At 38.8% G+C, this 22,099-nt stretch overlaps 1 protein-coding gene across 3 annotated transcripts in view; it reads left to right on the top strand.

The window, feature by feature from the left end:
* Positions 1 to 22,099, top strand: part of MAP3K13 (mitogen-activated protein kinase kinase kinase 13) — a 182,495-nt gene that overhangs the window by 33,382 nt on the left and 127,014 nt on the right. Inside the window, exon 1 of one of the 3 annotated variants that reach the window (XM_066240642.1) lies at positions 3,322 to 3,383. The exons of 1 other annotated variant lie outside the window; for it this stretch is intronic. The gene's annotated coding sequence lies outside the window, so the exon portion shown is untranslated. Of the gene's footprint in view, positions 1 to 3,321; positions 3,388 to 22,099 lie in introns of those variants that run through there. One more of the 3 variants, XM_066240644.1, reaches the window with a different exon arrangement.

Raw genomic sequence — 22,099 nt, 5'->3', positions numbered from 1 at the left:
GCAGTGGGTAAAGCGTCAACCTGGAAACGCTGAGGTTGCCGGTTCAAAGCCCTGGGCTTGCCTGGTCAAGGCACATATGGGAGTTGATGCTTCCAGCTCCTCCCCCCTTCTCTCTCTCTGTCTCTCTCTCCTCTCTAAAAATGAATAAATAAATTAATTAATTAAAAAAAGTTAACCTGCAAATAAATGAACAAATTGTTGAAAATAAATGAAAGAATAAATGAATAAAGTTTTTTTAAAAAAAAATACTGTAAAATAAATATAACCAATGATGTAAAAGACCTGTGCTCAGAAAATTATAAGGCACCAAAGAAAGAAATAGAAAAAGATAAAATAAGTGGAAACATATACCATGTTCATGAATTGGAAGAATTAACCTCATTAAAAATGTCCATATTACACAACACAATATAGATTCAACACAATTCCTATAGAGATACCAATGGTGTATTTCACAGAACTAAAACAAATATTTCAAAAATTTATATGGAACGACAAAAGTTTGTAAAGAAAATGATCCTCATTAAGAAACAGCACTAGGCCCTGGCCTGTTGGCTCAGCGGTAGAGCGTCGGCCTGGCGTGCGGGGGACCTGGGTTCGATTCCCGGCCAGGGCACATAGGAGAAGCGCCCATTTGCTTCTCCACCCCCCCCTTCCTTCCTCTCTGTCTCTCTCTTCCCCTCCCGCAGCCAAGGCTCCATTGGAGCAAGGATGGCCCGGGCGCTGGGGATGGCTCTGTGGCCTCTGGGCTCTGGTCGTGGCAGAGCAACGCCCCGGAGGGGCAGAGCATCGCCCCCTGGTGGGCAGAGCGTCGCCCCTGGTGGGCGTGCTGGGTGGATCCTGGTTGGGCACATGCGGGAGTCTGTCTGACTGTCTCTCCCCGTTTTCAGCTTCAGAAAAATACAAAAAAAAAAAAAGAAGACAGCACTGAATTTTAAAAAACTGCTCATATCAAACTGACCACATTTCCATTAACAGTAGAGTTGCAGTGGATTAGTATGTTATAGACATATCTTTATTAAAACATTTTAGGCCCTGGCCGGTTGGCTCAGCGGTGGAGCGTCGGCCTGGCGTGCGGGGGACCCGGGTTCGATTCCCGGCCAGGGCACATAGGAGAAGCGCCCATCTGCTTCTCCATCCCCCACCCCCTCCTTCCTCTCTGTCTCTCTCTTCCCCTCCCGCAGCCAAGGCTCCATTGGAGCAATAATGGCCCGGGTGCTGGGGATGGCTCCTTGGCCTCTGCCCCAGGCGCTAGAGTGGCTCTGGTCGCGGCAAAGCGACGCCCCCGGAGGGGCAGAGCATCGCCCCCTGGTGGGCAGAGCGTCGCCCCTGGTGGGCGTGCCGGGTGGATCCCAGTCGGGCGCATGCGGGAGTCTGTCTGACTGTCTCTCTCCGTTTCCAGCTTCAGAAAAATACAAAAAAAAAAAAACAAAACAAAACATTTTATTCTCCTGATATGTTTGATAAATTTAAAAAATATAAGGTGACTTAGCTGATTAAAGTGTGTACTCAAAAAGTATTGATTCATGGATCAGTGTCAAACTGAAGGTCTCTAATAACAGAACTCTGTTCTGTATTTCAGAACTCTGTTCTTGATATTGACTACTCAGTGTTTATTTACTAATAACTTCTTGAATCCATGGGAATTAAGTAGATGCAGATAGCCTTAAAAAGGGGTACTGCTTACGACAAAATACACAGGCATGATTCAAAATTGTCTTAATAGTTTGGAAGGATGGGCTAAAACCAATAAGGTAGAATTTCAAAGGGTTGAAGGTAAAGCTCTGCATTTCATTTCCAAAATTAGTTGGAAAAAACAAATGAGAGTAGAATCAGGCACCTTGCTAGTCTGTGTGATCAAAACTTAGGAATCCACTAACTTCAGAGTATAATGCATTAAAAATATAAAACAATCTTGAATTGTAAGTATAGTGTCCAGATTAAGGAATTTGGTAATTCCACAGTTCTTCTTTTCTTCAATAGACCTCATTTGTAGTACTCTATTCAGTTCTAGGTATTATATTTCAAAGGGACATTTTTGAAATTAAAGTCCCTGTATTATTTTTCTTTTGATGCCATAACAAGTTATCACATATTTAGTAACTTAAAACAATGCAACTCTTACAATTTGTATGTCGAAAATCCAGCACGGATCTCTCTGGGCCAATGTATCTCAGGGCTGTGTCCCATTCTGGAGGCTCTAGAGGAGAATCTGTTTTCTTGCCATGTCCAACACAAGAGCCAGCAAGAGCAAGTCAAGTCCTCACTTCACCTCTCTCTGACCACAGCCAGGAAAGGTGCACTGCTTTCAGAAGACTCGGGTGATTACTTTTAGATCCATCTCAAAGTCCTTAACCTTAATCACTTCTGCAAAGTCTCATCTGCCAGGTAAGGTAAATATTCACAGATTCTGGTGACTAGGGTGTGTACATCTTTGAGAGGGATGGACCATTCATTATTCTGCCGACTCAGAGCTTATTACAGACGATCACCAGGAACAGTGAAGGAGCTAGATTGGATACAGAGAATGAGACAAAGAAGATTTGAAGATGATCCCCAAATTCCATTCCTAGGCAAGAATTAGATAGTGTTTATAAAATGATTAGCACAGTAAGTACATAATAAATGGTTTTGATTTGAAGGAAGTACATAATAAATGGTTTTTGATTTGAAGGCTAATACTACAAATTATAGACATATAGTAGCTCAGAAGGGGAAGAAGCTTAAAGATGTGAATGGGGATGAAACAGCCTAACGTTTTGTCTGGCAAAACAGAATTTGAGATCCATGTTCTCACTTTACATTAGATCAGCAGAAGGTTTCAATGTCAGAAAGCACTAAATTTAACAAGAACTCTGTATTATTTTCCTAACTAGTAGAAGTTGGTGATAATGGGGGTGATTGGAGGCTGCAGTAGAAAAGCCATTTCCTGGACATTTTTTGCCATGATTGCACAATATATAGATTCTGAGGAGAAGGGGAAAGCTCTTATCAAAGGAAGAAAGCAAGATTTTTGAAGCTCAGAGGAGATATATATATTTTCCAGGAACAAACAGGAACAGAATCCCCTCTGAAACCAAAGCCCAGCCAGCAGAGGCCATTGAGACTTTTTAGGCTTTCTCTATAATCTTCCTTACATTTTTCTCTTTAAACACAAGAAAATCGACCTTTAAGAAGTTGCTGATAAGTTATCAAGCAGGAGTTAAACGAACAAGCCCTCCCACCTCCCTCATGGGGTGGTAGCTTCCAAGGCCGCAGTAAATGTGTATCAGTGTGAACCTGATCCAGAAACAGCCAGTGAGGGAACAAAGTTTAGTCTGTGAAGAAACAGGTGGCTTGCTGGTAGTTTCGTGCTGTTTGTCCAAACTTCAACTTGCTGTGGTGTAAGTAAGTTTTGATTAGAAAAATTATGGTATTTGAATATAAAAAGGATTGTAGGAATAATTTCCATCTCAGATTAAATTAGGGTCCTGCCTGACCCTAAATCTTATGTATAGACCTACTTAAAAAGTTTCAACATTTCACAAGTAGTTTTATGTTAAAAATAAAAAATGAAAAGGAAACAGCCACGGAGTTTTCCGGCAAGTGTTCTATTAAGACAGATCCCGCTTGCGTACAATGGTTTTTAATGTTTTGTCTTTGGTTGAGTGAAGTTGTTTACAGTCAGAAAATAGAAGTGAGTGAATGTATGTCTGGTGCCCAGAGATTGACTGTTTCTAAGTAGTGCTTGGATTTTTCCCTGATGTTCTTTCCGGTTGCTTTCCCTTTAGTTTAGGTTCATGTTGCAAGTTTATGTTAGCAAATATTTAATATCTAGTCTCTCAGGTAATTAAACTGAAGGTGTTGATATCAAATAAATAAATGTAAATAAAGTAGAACTTCAATATTATGTAATAAGATATTGGGATTCCAGATTTAAGAGAATAATATATTTTCAAAGAGGAGGATGTGAAATGGATGAAAATGGCAAGTGACCTTAGAAATTTCATGTATCTTTGAAGAAATCTGTTTTTAAGATTTTGACATATGTACAAATTTTTCAGTACTGTAGTGTGTAAAATACATTTCATATATGAAATTAGAATTGCTTTATTTCAACTGTTGTATTCTATGTTGAGATTAGGATTCCAGGAACTATACATTGTTACACAAGCACTGACTTTATTGAGTGCAGCTATGAGAATGTTAAGGTTGCATTTGGTTTGGAGAGGATGGTATTTTCTATTTCCGTTTTGCCACAGTATTAAAAATAGCTCTTGGTACTAGACAATTTTATGACTTTGAATATAGAAACAATGTTTGATGTGGTTTATATATGAAAGTTATATGCCTGACCTGTGGTGGCGCAGTGGATAAAGGGTTCACCTGGAATGCTGAGGTCGCCAGTTTGAAACCCAGGCTTGCTTGGTTAAGGCACATATGGGGTTTGTGCTTCCTGCTCCTCCACCTCTTCTTTCTTGCTCTCTCTCTCTCCTCTCTCTCTCTCCTCTCTAAAATGAATGAAAAATCTAAAAAAAAATAAAAAAAAATTATACACACACACAAAGTTATCAAAGTTAGCTACTGGCCTTTCAAATCAACTCAGGAAGTGCTGAAGATTGTTTATATAAAAATACACTGGATTTCCCCTTTCCTCTGTCATCACTCAAATCTCAGGGACACTCAGTCCTGGGCTGAGCCAGAGCACAGACCACGGTGCTGAGCCCCACCGACCCCTGATAGAATGGAAGCTCAGACACACTGTTCTGAGCAGGCTCTAGGACTGGACCGATGTAAACCTGTACTCATGTTTTAGATTGATGAATTTCAATGGTTTTAGGTTCCTGAGCTGATTGACTTCCCCAACTCAATAGCCTCTGCTGGGCTAGGTTACTTATTTAGTTGTTGGTTTGTGAGGTGGGACATTGGGGGCTGGGGGGTCCTGGCAAAGGAGCCAGCGTAACAGGTAAGACTGCTACCATGGAAGCAGCTATTTCCTAACCGGATTTGAAATATTTCAGTGTTTTCACAACCTGAAAGGCCATACAGGTGTATACAGGCTGAATTTTTAAAAAGACCCTTTCAGATATTTTTAAAAACCTTCAATAGCTGTCTCTAATATTTAAACCCTTGCTCCTACCCTGCAAAGCCCACACGTTCTACGTTCTGACCATTTGCTTAATTTAACATCATTGCCTAGCATTGTTGTCACTCACTTTGCTCCAGATCCGGAGGTATCTTTGCTGTTTCCGGAAGAGGTCAGGCTTGCTCCCGCCTCACAGCCTCTGCTGCCTGGAAGGCTTTCTCCCAATGTGCTTCTTCCTTCCCTTCATTCAGATTGCTACTCAACACCACTACCCCACTTCTCCTGTATTTCTCCTGTTTTGTTTACCCTGTTACAACTTTTTAAAAAAGAAAAATAGCTACCTGGCATTATTTAATTTATTTTATTCAATATATAAACAGTCTTCCTCACTAGAACATAAATTCTATGAGGGCAAGAATTTCTTTGACCAAATACAAAGTACAATGTATACACCATGATCATAGATTATTACACTCAAAATTGTTAAGATGCCAATTTTTTTCTAGATATCCAATGTGATCCCTATCAAAATTCCAAGAGGCACTTTTGAAGAAACTATCAAATAATTCTAGAATTTTCTGGAAATGCTACTGATATGGAATAGCTAAAACAATCTTGAATAGGAACAATGAGGTGTGTGATTTATAATATATGATTTCAAGACTTAACTGTAAAGCTACAATAATCAAGTATTGTTCTAAAGATAGACAGATATATCAATGTAACAGAATAATGCATCCAGAAATAGATCCCCACATATAAGGTCAATTGATTTTCCATCAAGATGCTGAGTCAATTCAATGGGAAAAGAATAGTCTTTTTGAACGTGTTGCTAGGAAAAATTGGATTTTCTTATAGAAAAAAAGAACCTTCACATCTTTCTCACTTTGTACCCAAAATTAAATAGATTGGGTCATTGATCTAAACATAAACCTCAGGACCAGAAAGTTAGAAGAAGAAAAAAAGGACAATATCTTTGCAATCTTGAGGTATGTAAAGATTTCTTGAGCAGGACACTAAAACACTAACCATAAAAGTAAATTAAAGGCCTTGGCCAGTTGGCTCAGTGGTAGAGCATTGGCCTGGCATGTGGAAATCCCGGGTTTGATTCCCGACCAGGGCACACAGGAGAAGCACCCATCTGCTTCTCCACCTTTCCCCCTCTTTTTCCTCTCTGTCTCTCTCTTCCCCTCCCGCAGCCAAGGCTCCATTGGAGCAAAGTTGGCCCGGGTGCTGAGGACGGCTCCATGACCTCTGCCTCAGGCACTAGAATGGCTCCAGGTGCAGTGGAACAATGCTCCAGATGGGCAGAGCATTGCCCCCTGTTGGGCATGCCAGGTGGATCCCAGTTGGGCACATGCGGGAGTCTGTCTGACTGCCTCTGTCCTTCTAACTTTGGAAAAATATAAAAAGAAAAAAAAGTAAATTAAATAAAATCAGATGAGTTTATATACTTATTGTAAGGCTTCTCAGGACTTTTAATATGTTACTGTTTCTAGTAAGAGAGTAATGCAGCACTTCCCAGTCTTGACCACTGAATCCTGTTTTCATGTGGAGCGCATTCAGCTGCAGGAGTGAGTATGCCGTACTTGGGCAAGTGTTGCTTTGCTTCTCCCCTCAAGACATACTGTTTTGTTTTGTTTTTGTTTTTTTTAAATTATTTATTTATTTATTTATTTATTTTTACAGAGGCAGAGATAGACAGGGACAGACAGACAGGAACGGAGAGAGATGAGAAGCATCAATCATCAGTTTCTCGTTGCGCGTTGCGACTTCTTAGTTGTTCATTGATTGCTTTCTCACATGTGCCTTGACCGCGGGCCTTCAGCAGACCGAGTAACCCCCTGCTGGAGCCAGCGACCTTGGGTCCAAACTGGTGAGCTCTTTGCTCAAGCCATATGAGCCCGCTCTCAAGCTGGCCACCTCGGGGTCTCGAACCTGGGTCCTTCCGCATCCCAGTCCGACGCTCTATCCACTGCGCCACCACCTGGTCAGGCAAGACATACTGTTTTTGAGAGCAGTAATAAGTTAATGATCAGTTTCTCTTTATATGTGTCTATAGATGTGTATGTATGTATGTGTGTGTCTATGTACGTGTATATGTACACACGTGGACATGCACAGCGGGCTCTGTCACAGCGGCTTTCTCAGGTGCTGTCTCCTTTAATCATCTCTGTCCATGCCTCACCTTCCTCATCTGGAAAATGAGATAATACCTCTCTCTGCCTTCCTTACAGGACAACAAAAATCATAGCCAGATAATAAAATACACTACTTTCAGCATTACTCTAGAATTTAAGGAATAAATCATGAATTCCATGTTGCGAAATACATACCAGTGTTTCCATAGCAAAATAGCGTGATGGATCCTGATAAAATTTATTTCAAAATGCATTTGCCATACAAACAGCAGAAACAATTTACACGGGATATTCCACAGACATCAAAGACAATGGGAACACCTGGAAAGTATGGAACAACCCTTTTTCTCAGCAATAAATGTAACAAAGTAAACACTTTACAGTACTTTATGACACACCTCATCAAAGAACACTAGGCAAAAGAGCTACTTAGATGAACCAATAGGAGTAGGATAACAACTTAGAGGACAATAGAAAGAATTTTACATTGAAATTGAATTGTAGCCTGTATTAAGATAGGATCAACAGAAGGATGAGAAGTACCACAGAAGGCACCTGGAGTTGTGGGGGTCCAGTGGACAGATGCCTGTATAACTTGACTGCTTATTAACCTGGACCTGAGAGCTAGAAGAAGCTTGATCTCTTTTCAAGCAGCCTGACCCTTTATTATGATCAGAATGGAAGGGTTGAGAGCTACTGAACCCCACCTCTAGGCTGTCTTTCCATTGTCCTTACAGCTTTCAGAATTTAATAAGATGGTGGGGGTCGGGGACACTGGCTAGCAAGTGCTTGGGAAATGGCAGGCTTTCTTCACTTAGGTTCCCTAAAATAACTAAGGGGCTGTAAACTCGCAAATTCATCAATGAATGACCATAAAAAGTTACTAATTGAAGTATTAAAAAAGGCTGCCTATATTATCTATTATCTGGAAAATGAATAAAGTCCATAGGAACAGACATGGAAAACAAAGTGGCTTATATTTCTGCTTTGAGAAAGGATAAAAGAGAAAATAATTTTGCCAGAACTTTTCCTATTGAAACGTTCAAGAATGAAGTGTTCAAACAATACACTTCAGAAATCATGCAAAACACAAATTAGAAACAATAAATAGCAAATTGGAACTTACCAACATATAGGTGGATGTTATAGTGCAGGTTCACTGACCAAAGAAAAAGGACAAAAAACATGAAAATCTTACAATCCAGTACAGACATTACCTTCACTCAATCACATGACCAAGCCTGACCAGGCGGTGGCGCAGTGGATAAAGCGTCGGACTGGGATGCAGAGGACCCAGGTTCGAGACTCTGAGGTCGCCGGCTTGAGCGCGGGCTCATCTGGTTTGAGCAAAAGCCCACCAGCTTGAACCCAAGGTCGCTGGCTCCAGTAAAGGGCTACTCGGTTTGCTGAAGGCCTGCCTGTGGTCAAGGCACATATGAGAAAGCAATCAATGAACAACTAAGGTGTTGCAACGCGCAATGAAAAACTAATGATTGATGCTTCTCATCTCTCTCCATTCCTGTCTGTCCCTGTTTATCCCTCTCTCTGACTCACTCTCTGTCTCTGTAAAAAAATAAAATAAAATAAAATAAAATAAAATAAATAACATGACCAATATACCCTTCAAATGAATTCTTTGATTTTGATATTTATTTTTTTTATTTCTAGCATTTTCTTTTGATTTTTTGTTTGTGCTTTTCATCTCTGAGGTCAAATTCTCCATCTGGGCATGTTCCTCTTTTTTACTAGATTTAGCAAAGGGAGTCATTGTGGTGGCAGTTCAAGAATCTATACATAGTTTACCTGTTTAAAGCAAAAATAATAACAACACATGATAAAATTAAGAGCATATAAAGAAGTTGTATAATATAATATGAGGTAGACTATAATAAGTTAAAATTATATAATATAAAGTCTAAACAGTGCTTCTCAAAGTGTACTCTGACCAGCAGCAGCAGCAGCGACACCTGGGAATCTTCTGAGAGATGAGATTCTCTGGCTCTACTGCAGACCCAGCTGAATCAAAAACTCTAGAGGTATGGTACAACTTCTTTCTGTGATTCTGGTGCATGCTGAAATTTAAGAAGCAGCACTTTAGAGCGAGGGTTGGGAAACATTTTCTGTAAAGGGCCAGATAATAAATATTTTAGGCTTTGTGGACCATGTGGTCTCTATAACAACTACTTAATGCTGCCATTGTAGCTGGAAGTAGCCATAGACAATACATAAAACAGGCAGCCAGCTGGATTTGGTGCATGTGCTGTAGTTTGCCAACTAATGCTTTAGAGCAACCATTAATACACACATGCACACGCACACGCACACATGCAAATGCACAAATACAACTAAAATGCCAAAGGAAAACAGAATGAGATATTTAAAAATATAGACTGTCCTCAGTTTGCAAGGTAATATGGGACCATAAAAAAAGATCAAGCAGAATTCATGCAAAGCATTTTTTTATTAAGCAAGAGAGAGAGAAGGAAAGAGACAGAGAGGGACAGATAGGGACAGACCGAAAGGGAGAGAGATAAGAAGCATCAATTCTTTGTTGTAGTACCTTAGTTGTTCATTGATTGCTTTATCATAAGTGTTTTGACCCAGGGATGAGGGGGCTGTAGCAGAGTGAGTGACCCCTTGCCCAAGCCAGTGACCTTGGGCTTCAAGCCAGCAACCTTTAGGCTCAAGCTTGCAACCGTGGGGTCATGTCTATGATCCCATGCTCAAGCCAGCGACCTGTGCTCCAGCTGGTGAGCCTGTGCTCAAGCCAGTGACCTCAGGGTTTTAAACCTGGGTCCTCTGCATCCTAGGTCAATGCTGTATCCACTGTGCCACCTCCTGGTCAGGCGCAAAGCGCTTTTAATATCAAGGGGAAAATTATGATTATTCTGTGATTTTTAAAACATCTCCTGACCAGGCAATGGTGCAGTGTCGACCTTGGGAGCAGGCTCACCGGCTTGAGCGTGGGGTCGCTGGCTTGAGCATGGGATCATAGACATGACCCCATGGTCGCTAGCTTGAGCCCAAAGGTTGCTGGATTGAGCCCAAGGTTGCCAGCTTGAGCACAGGGTTGCTGGCTTGAGTGTGGGATCATAGACATGGCCCCAAGGTCTCTGGCTTGAGTCCAAGGTTGCTGGCTTGAGCAAGGGGTCGCTCACCAGTTGGAGCCCCCTGGTCAAGGCACATATGAGAAGGCAATCAATGAACAACTAAGGAGCCACAACAAAGAATCTATTCTTCTCATCTCTCTCCCTTCTTGTCTATCTGTTCCTGCCCCCACACCACGCTTAGAAAAAAAATTTTTTGTCAACATTTTTGGCTGGGATGGAAGGAAGAAGGGTATTTTATTGACTGAAAAGGGGCATCAGGGAACTTTCTGGAGTTCTAGAAATGTTCTAGGTTTTGTTTTAGGTGGTGATCACATGGATTTATAGAATTGTCAGCCCTGGCCAGTGAGTGGCTCAGTGGATAGAGCGTTGGCCTAGCATATGGACATCCTGGGTTTGATTTCTGGTCAGGGCACACAGGAAAAGTGACCATCTGCTTCATTCCCCCTCCCTCTCCCTCTTCTCTCCTTCGTCCCCTCCCACAGCCAGTGGCTGGATTGGTTCAAGTGTGGCCCCAGATGCTGAAGATAGCTCAGTTGGTCTGAATGTCAATCTCCGATGCTAAAAATAGCTCAGTTGCATTGTTCACAGTGGCCAGGACATGGAAACAACCAAAAAGCCCATCAGTAGATGACTGGATAAAGAAGATGTGGCACATATACACTATGGAATACTACTCAGCCATAAGAAATGATGACATGCCTGACCAGGTGGTGGCGCAGTGGATAGAGCGTCGGACTGGGATGTGGAAGGACCCAGGTTCGAGACCCCGAGGTCGCCAGCTTGAGCGCAGGCTCATCTGGCTTCAGCAAAGAGCTCACCAGCTTGGACCCAAGGTCGCTGGCTCCAGCAGGGGGTTACTCGGTCTGCTGAAAGCCCGTGGTCAAGGCACATGTGAGAAAGCAATCAATGAACAACTAAGAAGTCGCAACGCACAACGAGAAACTGATGATTGATGCTTCTCATCTTTCTCCGTTCCTGTCTGTCTGTCCCTGTCTATCTCTGCCTCTGTTAAAAAAAAAAAAAAAAAAAAAAAAAAAAGAAATGATGACATCAGATCATTTACAGCAAAATGGTGGGATCTTGATAACATTATACAAAGTGAAATAAGTAAATCAGAAAAAACCAGGAACTGCATTATTCCATATGTAGGTGGGACATAAAAGTGAGACTAAGAGACATTGATAAGAGTGTGGTGGTTACGAGAGGAGGGGGGAGAGGGAGAGGGGGAGAGGGAGGGGGAGGGGCACAAAGAAAACTAGATAGAAGATGAAAGAGGACAATCTGACTCTGGGTGATGGGTATGCAACATAATTGAACGACAAGATAACCTGGACTTGTTATCTTTGAATATATGTATCCTGATTTATTGATGTCACCCCATTAAAAAAAATTATTAAAATTAAAAAAAAAATAGCTCAATTGATTCGAGCTTTGGGCCCAGAGGGAGGTTGCTGGTGGATCCTGGTTGGGACACATGCGGAAGTCTGCCTCACTGTCTCCCTTCCTCTCACCTAAAAAAAGAAAACATATTGTTGATTCATTAAACTGAACACTTGAGATCTGTGCATTTTTTGTAGGTAAATTATATGTCAATCAAAGATTTTTTAAAGCACAAAATAAGGAATAAAGTCTGCTGTTCACAGTAGGTAATAGTTCTTATTACAGATAAAATAAGTTATGGGGAATAAACATAAATTCTTCTGGAAGAGAGGTAAGGAAGACAGTCCAGGTAGTGAAAATATTTGTAGCACTTGGGAGGAGGTATGGGAATGAATGAAGTTGGGACACTGTTCTGTGTGATGGGAAACTAAAAACGATAGTTTTTCATCAGGGGAGTGAAAAATCGGACTGTATTTTAAGAATGTTATTCCTAAATGAATTGAAGGTGAAAGAGGTTAGAAATTGGAAGATACATTTAGAGACTATTGTTACAGTGAAGAGGAGAGTTGAAAAGAACCTAAGACAAAGACTCTGGAAATCAAGAGAGGGAGTAAGCCTGAATGACATTTAGATGTAGTGGATTGGATTTTTTTTTTTTAATTGAGAGCAGGGAGGCAGAGAGACAGACCCCCACATTGCCCAGCTGGCAAGCCCCCTATGGAGCATGGTCTGCCCATCTGGGGTGTTGCTCTTTTGCTCTGCCTAAGGTGTAGGCCAAGGAGCCATCCTCAGCCCTGGGGGGCCAACTCACTCAATCAAGCCATAAAGGCAGAAGGTGGAGAAAGAGAAAGAGAGAGGAGAGAGAAGATGGAGGGGGAAGGTTGGAGAAGAAGATGGTTGCTTCCCTGTGTGTCTTAATAGGGAATCAAACCTGGGATATCTACACACAGGGCCAATGCTCTACTGCTGAGCCAATGGCCAGGGTCAATTGATTGGATTTAATGACTGGATTGATTTAAATACGTGTTAGCAAACATTGGTGAGCCATGCACTATGCTTTGGGCACTGATGCTTTATCCCCTTCAAGCTTCGCAGTAACCATAGGTAGGTATGACATCATCTTTATTTTATAGCTGTTGCTAGGTAACCTGCCTAAGTTTTCACAGTTTGAAAGTGGCAAAGCCACAGTTTATAATGTACAATTTCTCAGTAATAAATTGCAAGAATTTAAAAGAGAATTTTTGTCCAAAATTGCTAACATAATAAGAGAAAAACAATAATGGAAGGCTAATTTCATAATCAAGTGTAGAAAAGTCAATCAAATATTTGGAATATACAATATATGTCATACTTTCAAAAAACAATTAGCTAGAATTTTACATGAATATATTCCTTTCTTTCTATATTAATTTTCCTCAAAAATCTTAGCAGCAAATATTTTTATTAGTATATATAAGAGAAAACAAAATTGAAATTCTATTTCAATATTATAAAAGGAATCAATATTTTTTCACATAAAATATAAGAAAATATTTGTCATAAATAACATGATGTTTAGGAATATAAACCAAAGGTTACATTTAAAACCATATGAAAGGTTCCTAAGCATTGCTAAAGGAAAACTATATACATTAAGTTCCTCAAAAAAGAAAATTTGTATCAATGACACTGATACATTTTAACATTTTAACAACATAATTCAAAAAATATTCCCTCCCCTCAAAATACTACCCAATAAAATTTTTGAATTATTTTTAACAGTGATCTCAAATTAGATTAAACAAATGTTATCAAACAAATTATCATTCAATATCTTTAATGAATATATACTCCCTGATGAAAACTAGAGTTATACCAGACAGTAGAAGGTGGTTCAAAATCAGTAAAAGGTGAGGCTAGTACAATCATTATGAAAACAGTGTGGAGATCCTCGAAATATTAAAAGTAAAACTACAGCATAATCCAGCAATCCCACTACTGAGTATATATCCATAGGAATTCAAATCAAGATTTGAAGAGATATCTGCTCTCCCATATTCACTGCAGCATTTTTACACCAGCCAAGATATGGAAACGTTTCTATCAGTGGATGAATGGATAAAGAAAATGTGGTGTATCTCCACAATGGAATATCATTCAACCATAAAAATGAAATCCTGCCATTTATGACAACACAGATAAATTTGGAGGATATTATATTAAGTCAAATAAATGAGAGAAAGACACTATCTTATCTCACATTGTAGAATCTAAAAATACTGAACTCATACAAACAGAATTAGAATGGTGGTTACCAGGCAATGGATGTGGGGAAAATAGAAGATGTTGTTTATAGGGCACAAGATTTCAGTTATAAGATGAATAAATTCTGGATATATAATATACAGCATCAGGACTATAGTTAGTAATACTGTATTTGATACTTGAAATTTGCTAATAGATCTTAAATGTTCTCACCACATACACACAAATGGTAACAATGTTAGGTGATGATGTGTTAATTAACCTGATTGTGGTAATCATTTCACAGTGTATATGTATATCAAACCATCACAGTGTTCACCTTAAATATATATGATTTTATTTGTCAATTATATCTCAATAGAGCTGGGAAAATATTTTTAAAAGAAAAGTAAGGATATCAATTTTATAATAAGATGATTTATTTAATAGGTAGTATATAAGAACGACAGACTACAAAATATTTTTGCAGGATTTGTAAATAAGAACAAAGTTCCTCAATTTATTAATATCACATGTACATGCCTTTACATTACATTTTCTCAAGTATGGGTAATGTTTATATTTTAATGTTAAGTTTTAAATGCAGGACATAAAACTACATTAAGATGATGACCCTAGGATGGGTAATTAATAAACATGCAATAAAAAGACTGAAGATAATGTGAAAAAAACATTAACAATGGTTATTGTGGGAATTTTTTATTTTAAGTGAGAGAAGGAGAGAGAGAGAGACAGACCCCTGCATGCACCCGGACCAGGATCCACCTGGCAGCCCCTATCTGAGGCCAATGCTCAGATCAACCAAGCCACTGGCTGCAGGAGGGAAGAGAGAGAGGAGGGGGAGAGGGAGGGAAAGAGAAGCAGATGGTCACTGCTCCTGTGTGCCCTAACTGGGGATTGAACCTGGGATGTCCACACACTGGGCCGATGCTCTATCCACTGAGTAAACTGGCCAGGGCCACTATTTTTAATTTTTCTTTTAATTTTTAAAAACACACAAAAAAGTCATTTTAAAAAAGAGTCAGCACCAACCTCTGGAAACTGGTGGTATCTATTAAAGCTGAACCAGAAGCTGCTAACATTTACATCTGTACGTGTGTACAGTGCATTTACATTTACTGAACACTTTCTATGTGTCAGGCTTTATCCTGAACACTTAATATGTGTTGAGTTGAAGTGTTGAGGGTGGACATCCTTGCCTGTTTCCAATTTTAGGGGAAAAGAATTTCATGTTTTATTATAGTGTTATAAGTTTTTTGTAGATACATTTTATCAATTTAAGGAGGTTCTTTTGTATTCTTAGTTTTACAAGTATTTTTATCGTGAAGGGTTGTTAAATTTTATCAAATGCTTTTGCTGTATCTATTGAGATGGCCATAAGGTTTTTCTCTTTTATTCTCATACATATTATATTGTTTGGTTTTTCTAACATTAAACCAACTTTACATTCTTGGGATAAATGCCACTTTGGTTATATTGTGTTTTAAAATTTACTGGATTCAGGCCCTGGCTAGTTGGCTCAGCGGTAGAGCGTGGGCCTGGCGTGCGGGGGACCCGGGTTCGATTCCCGGCCAGGGCACATAGGAGAAGCGCCCATTTGCTTCTCCACCCCCCCACTCCTTCCTCTCTGTCTCTCTCTTCCCCTCCCGCAACAAGGCTCCATTGGAGCAAAGATGGCCTGGCGCTGGGGATGGCTCCTTGGCCTCTGCCCCAGGTGCTAGAGTGGCTCTGGTCGCGGCAGAGCAACGCCCTGGAGGAGCAGAGCATCGCTCCCTGGTGGGCAGAGCTTCGCCCCTGGTGGGCGTGCCGGGTGGATCCCAGTCGGGCGCATGCGGGAGTCTGTCTGACTGTCTCTCCCGTTTCCAGCTTCAGAAAAATACAAAAAAAAAAAAAAAAAAATTACTGGATTCAATTTACTAGTGCTGGTTGGAGCATCTTTGTATCTGTGTGAGATGCAATGAGGAATATCAATATCTATGAGAGATAGTGGTCTCTAACATTCTTTTTTTTAATAATGTCTTTGTCATGTTTTGGTACCAGGGTTATGCTGACATTCTAAAATGAATTAGAAAATGTTTTTTTCTCCTGTTTTCTGAGTTTGTGTAGAATCAGTATTATTTAGTAGTAGTAATAAGTGGTAGTGGTGGTAGTAAATATTTTATCTTAACTCCTGATTAAGTCATGTAAGCTGGAGTTTTTTTTCTTTTTTTAATTGAAATATAATTGATATATAACATTATGTTAGTTTCAGGTATACAACATAATGACTTGATATTTGTATATATTTTCAAAATTAACACCATACTAAGTCTAGCTAACATCTGTCACCATACATTGTTATAAAAAAATTTTCTTGTGATAAGGACTATTAAGATCTACTATCTTAACAACTTTCAAATATGCAATAAAGCATTATTAACTATGATCACCATGCTGTACATTACACCCCATGACTTAATTATTTTATAGCTGGTAGTTTGTACCTTTTGACTCCCTTCAGTCATTCCTTCCAACCCCCACCCCTGACCTCTGTTTACCACCAATGTGTTCTCTATATCCATGAGCTTGCTTTTTTACTGTTGTTTTTTCTTAATTCTATATATAAGTGAGGTAATACAGTATTGTTTATTTCTGTCTTACTTGTTTCACTTAGCATGATACCCTCAAGGTCCATCCATGTGTCACAAATGGCAAGATTTTATTGTATTTTATGGTTGATTAGTATTCCATTGTGTGTGTGTCATATCTTCATCTATTCATCTGCTGATGAAGATGTAGGCTGTTTTTATATTTTAGTTATTGGAAACGATGTTGCAATGAACATGGAGGTACATAAATCTTCTTAACTTGGTGTTTTGTTTTTCTTTTCTTTAGATAATACCCAGAAGTGGAATCATGGTTCATATGGTTGTTCAATTTTTAATTTTTTGAGAAACCTCCAAACTCTTTTCCATAGCGGCTGCTCAAATTTGCATTCCCCTCAACAGTGCATAAGGGTTCTCTTTTCTCCACATTCTCGCCAACACTTGTTTTTTCTTATCTTTTTTATAACAGCTATTCTCACAGTTGTGAAGTGATAGCTTATTATTGTGGTTTTGGTTTGCATTTTCCTTATGATTTGTGATGTTGAGCATCGTTTCATGTACCTGTTGGCCTTCTGTGTGTCTTTTTTGGAAAAATATCTATTCAGATCATCTGCCTATTTTCTTAATTGAATTGGTTTTTTGCTTTTTGCAGTTTTTTTTGCCAATGAGTTATATGAGTTCCTTATATATTTTGGATACGGACCCCTATCAGATATATGATTTGTAAATATTTCTCCCATTTAGTAGTTGCCTTTTCATTTAGTTGATGATTTCCTTTGCTGTGCCTAGAGTTTTCTTTGAAAGGCTTTTCTTATGAATTGGATTAATTATGAATTCTTTAATAAACATGGGTACTTTTTTTCTAATTCTTTTTAGTCAGTTTAATTAATTTATATATTTCAAGATCTCTTCATATTATTTTAATTGTTGCATCTATTGACATAACATTCACCATATTTCTGTATTATTCTTAGTGTCTTCAGTATCTGATGTGTGATCTCTTCTTCATTCCTAATATTGGCAATATTTTATTTTAGTTTTTTAAATAATAGACCTTGTTAATTTTAAGTAGTTTTAGGTTTCTACAAAAATGAGCAGAAAGATGAAGAGTTCTCATATTCCTGCTCACCCCTATCTATAAGGTCTACCTGAAAGTTCTGTCCGTTTCTATCACAAGTTTCGACACGTAAGCACATGTTTATTTGGCGCATGTGTGCCTCTCTATTTTTGTCACTTAATGTATACATACTGACGTAGCAAATTAACTAAAACAAAGTTTAGAAAAGAGGCTGGTGATGTTCAATAGGAAGAACATCATACTGCATCATGATCATGCCAGGTCACATGCTGCTTTGGGGACTTGTCAAAAAATTGGAGAACTAGGCTGGGAAATTCTGCCACATCCACCATATTCCCTGGACTTAGCACCCTCTGACTATCACTTGTTTTTGTCCTTACAAAATTTTTTGAAGGGCAAAAAATTAAAAAATGAAGAAAATATCAAACAAGCACTGGTTCAATTTTTCGCATCAAAAGATAAAACATTTTTCAAAAATGAGATATACAAATTGCCCTCACACTGGCAAGAAATCATTAATAATGCAATTATATTATTTAATAAAGTTTATTGACGGCAAGAAAAATTTGTATTTTGTTTTATTCCAAAAATGGACAGAACTTTCTAGTAGACCTTACTTTTCCCTATTTTAATATTTGCAGTAAGTAGTGTGATACCTTTCTCAGAATTGATGATCCAGTATTAATAACATTATTAATTAAAGTTCCATAGTTTACATTAGAGTTCATTCTTCATGTTGTAGATGCTACAGGTTTTGAAAAATATATAAAGACATGTATTCACATTACAATATCATACTGATAGTTTCACTGCTCTAAAAGTCTTGTGTTCCACCGCTTCATCCTTCTTTTCCTCTCGAGTTCCTGGCAACCACTTTTTACTATCTCCATAGTTTTGCCTTTTCCAGGCTGTCATATAATTAAAGTCATATGTATGTAAACCTTTCAGATTGGCTTTTTCACTTAACACAAATTGTTTTTTTTATTCCAACCCCCACCATCAGTCTTGCTGAGATATTAATAGTTTTATTAATATATTTTTAAAACCTGTAGGTTTTGTTGATTTTTTCCTATTTTTTTATTTTATTGGTTTCTGTTCTTTATTATTTCCTCTGTTTGCTTTGGGGTAAGTTTGCTCTATACTTTCTATTACTTATTTTTAGTTTAGTATGCTCTACTTTTTTTTTTTTTTTTTTGGTGGAAACAAGATCATTGCTTTTAAATCCCTCTCTAAAATACACTTTAAAAAGCTATAAAATTTCCTGTAAGCACTGTTTCAGATCTACTTTGCAATTTTGATATGTTGTTTCTTAAATTAAAAAAAAATTTTTTAGTTTGAAGTCTTTATTTTATTTATTTTATTTTATTTTTAGGGAGAGACAGAGAGACAGAAGAACACAAAGGGACACACAGACAGGAAGGGAGAGAGAAAGATGAGAAGCATCAATTCTTTGTTGTGGCATCTTAGTTGTTCATTGATTGCTTTCTCATATGTGCCTTGACAAGGGGGCTCCAACAGGTGAGCGACCCCTTGCTCAAGCCAGCAACCTTGGACTCAAGCCGGTGACCTTTGGGCTCAAGCCAGCAACCATGAGATCTATGATCCCAAGCTCAAGCTGACAACCCTGCGTTCAAGCTGGTGGACCCATGCTCAAGCCGGCAACTTTGGGGTTTCAAACATGGGTCCTCAGCATCCCAGGCCAATGCTTTATTCACTGCCACCACCTGGTCAGGCTGAAATTTTTTCTAATTTTTCTTGTGGTTTTTTTATTTCACCCATGGATTATTGGATATGTTCTTTAGTATCCAAATATTACAAGGACTTAAAAAAACAAACCTTACTTACATATTTAAAAAAATACATATCTTATGGATGTCTGAGTTAGTTTATAGGTGATTAGTAACATTGTAAGATTTCAGTCTTTTAAAATTTATTGAGGTTAATTTTAAGGTGCAGAATAAAGCCTATATTAATGAACTGTCTTTGTGCTTATTCTGCAAAGAATTCTTATTTTGCATATTTTCTGCAGTTAAGTGCAGCATTCTGTGAGAGTTAATTAGGTCAATGGTTGATAGTATTGTTTAAGTCTATCTGCTTACTGGTTGTTGTTTTTTGTTTGAGGTTTTTTTTGTGAGTTTTTTTTTTTTTTTTTTTGTCTAGTTCTATCTACTACTAACAAAAGGGGTTTTAAAAATCTCCATGATGTGGGCCCTGGTTAGTAGGCTCAGTGGTAGAGCATTGGCCTAGAATGTGGATGTCCCAGGTTCAATTCCTGGCCCGAGCACACAGGAGAAGCACCCATCTGCTTCTCTACCCTTCCCCCTCTTCCTTCTATCTCTCTCTTCCCCTCCTGCAGCCAAGGCTCCATTGGAGCAAAGTTGGCCTGGGTGCTGAGGATGGCTCCATGGCCTCTGCCTCAGGCGCTAGAATGGCTCTGGTTGCAACAGAGCAACACCCCAGATGGGCAGAGTATCGCCCCCTGGTGGACTTGCCAGCTGGATCCCGGTTGGGCGCATGTGGGAGGCTGTCCCTCTGCTTCCCCACTTCTCACTACAGAAAAATGCAAAAAAAAAAAAAAAATTTCCATGATTGTAGGTTTATGGTTCTCTCTTTAGTTCTCTCAGTTCTGTACTTTGAATACACCCACTTTAACATTGTTATGTCTTCTTGATGAAGTAGCCATTTGATTGCTATTAAATCTCCCTGTGATCTCTGCTAATATTCTTTGTCTTGAAGTGTGCTTTGTTTGATAATACAGTCACAAAAGCTTTCTTATGCTTAGCATTTGTGTGGTATATCACTTCTCACATCACTTTTTTCTTTTAAGTTGTCTGTGATTTTTATATTTGAGATGTATTTCTTATAAATACATATAGTTGAGTCTTGCTTTTTATTCAGTTTTACAGTTTCTACCTTCCAGTAGATTTACATTTAATGTATTTATTGATATGGTTGCACTTAGGTGTGCTTTTTTCATTATTTTCTCTTTATCTCATCTGGATTTTGTTCCCTACATCCTTGCTTTGATTGACTGATTTCAGCTTATCAAATATTTTGTAGTACTGATTTCAATTGACCTAATGACTAGTTAGGCATGGGTTTTTTTGTTTGTTTAGGGATATCTTTATTATATGTTTTAATACTTCCTCTAGAGCAGGGGTCTCAAACTCAACTCAGCTTGTGGGCCGCAGAGCAAGATCACAGCCATTCGGCGGGCCGCACTAGGTCTACAAAAGGCAACTGTTACGCAACACTTTTCTCACTGCAGTTGAAAACAAAAAAAAATCAGTACAACAAGCACAATCGTACATGCAGTTTACTCAGTGTCACAAAATGACCAGAAACTGTAGTTCGCATCACAACTGCTGTTAACTAAGCTAATATCTAGCTAGGATGCTAGAGAAATGAAAAATACAAGTAGGCCCCTAGGCTTACTTAATTTTATCCAAAATATTTTGAACTTCGTGGATTAGTCTGCGGGCCGCACAAAATTGTTCGGCGGGCCGCGAGTTTGAGACCCCTGCTCTAGAGAGTTCAGTATGTATCCTTAAATTATTACATTCTACTTATTAACATATCATTTCTTATAAAATGTAAACACTTGAAATAAACAATATGACAATAAGAAAACAAAAGAAGGGACATAATAGAATTATATTGTGTAGGGTTACATGAGGGATACTTGGACTATTGAAACTCTTCAGTGCCTTGCCTGTGGTGATGGATAACTGAACCTACACAGATGACAAAATTGTGTAGAATATAATTCACATGCAAATGAGTACAAATAAAACTGGGGAAATCTAAATAAGACCAGTAGATTATATCACTGTCACTATCCTGACTGTGATATTATACTATAATTTTACAAAATGTTACCATTGGGGAAAAACTGGACAAAGTTTACAAGGGATCTCTCTATTATTTCTTGTTATGTGTGATCTTGATAGAAATTACAGCTTAAAAATGTTCTTGCTATAAAGTAACCAAATTTGATTGCTTAAAGTCAAGGGCCTTTCAAATATCAAGGTTTCTACTTTTATTGACATATTATAAAAATACAACAGTCAACACTGCTTCACAGTTCCTATTACCGGGCTGGCAGGGTGGGAGAAGGGGTCAGAACAGTGTTGATGAACTTGCCTGCACTTATGGTGCCAGATGTGGGCTAGCTGTGTACCCACAGTCCTTCGTTGCCATGGCCCAGCCTAGAGACACTCTCATAAAAGTAATTATTGAAATATTAAACCCAATCTCTTGTGCTCATGCAGGACAGGGTTAAAATAATCCTAGCCCGCCTGACCTGTGGTGGCGCAGTGGATAAAGCGTCGACCTGGAAATGCTGAGGTCGCCGGTTCAAAACCCTGGGCTTGCCTGGTCAAGGCACATATGGGAGTTGATGCTTCCAGCTCCTCCCCCCTTCTCTCTCTCTGTCTCTCTCTCCTCTCTCTCCCTCTCTTTCTCTCTCTCTACTCTCTAAAAATGAATAAATAAAA

Source organism: Saccopteryx bilineata, chromosome 8, assembly GCF_036850765.1.
Source record: "Saccopteryx bilineata isolate mSacBil1 chromosome 8, mSacBil1_pri_phased_curated, whole genome shotgun sequence".
In the NCBI taxonomy this organism is placed as follows: Eukaryota; Metazoa; Chordata; class Mammalia; order Chiroptera; family Emballonuridae; genus Saccopteryx; species Saccopteryx bilineata.
This window is presented reverse-complemented; position numbering and strand designations above follow the sequence as displayed.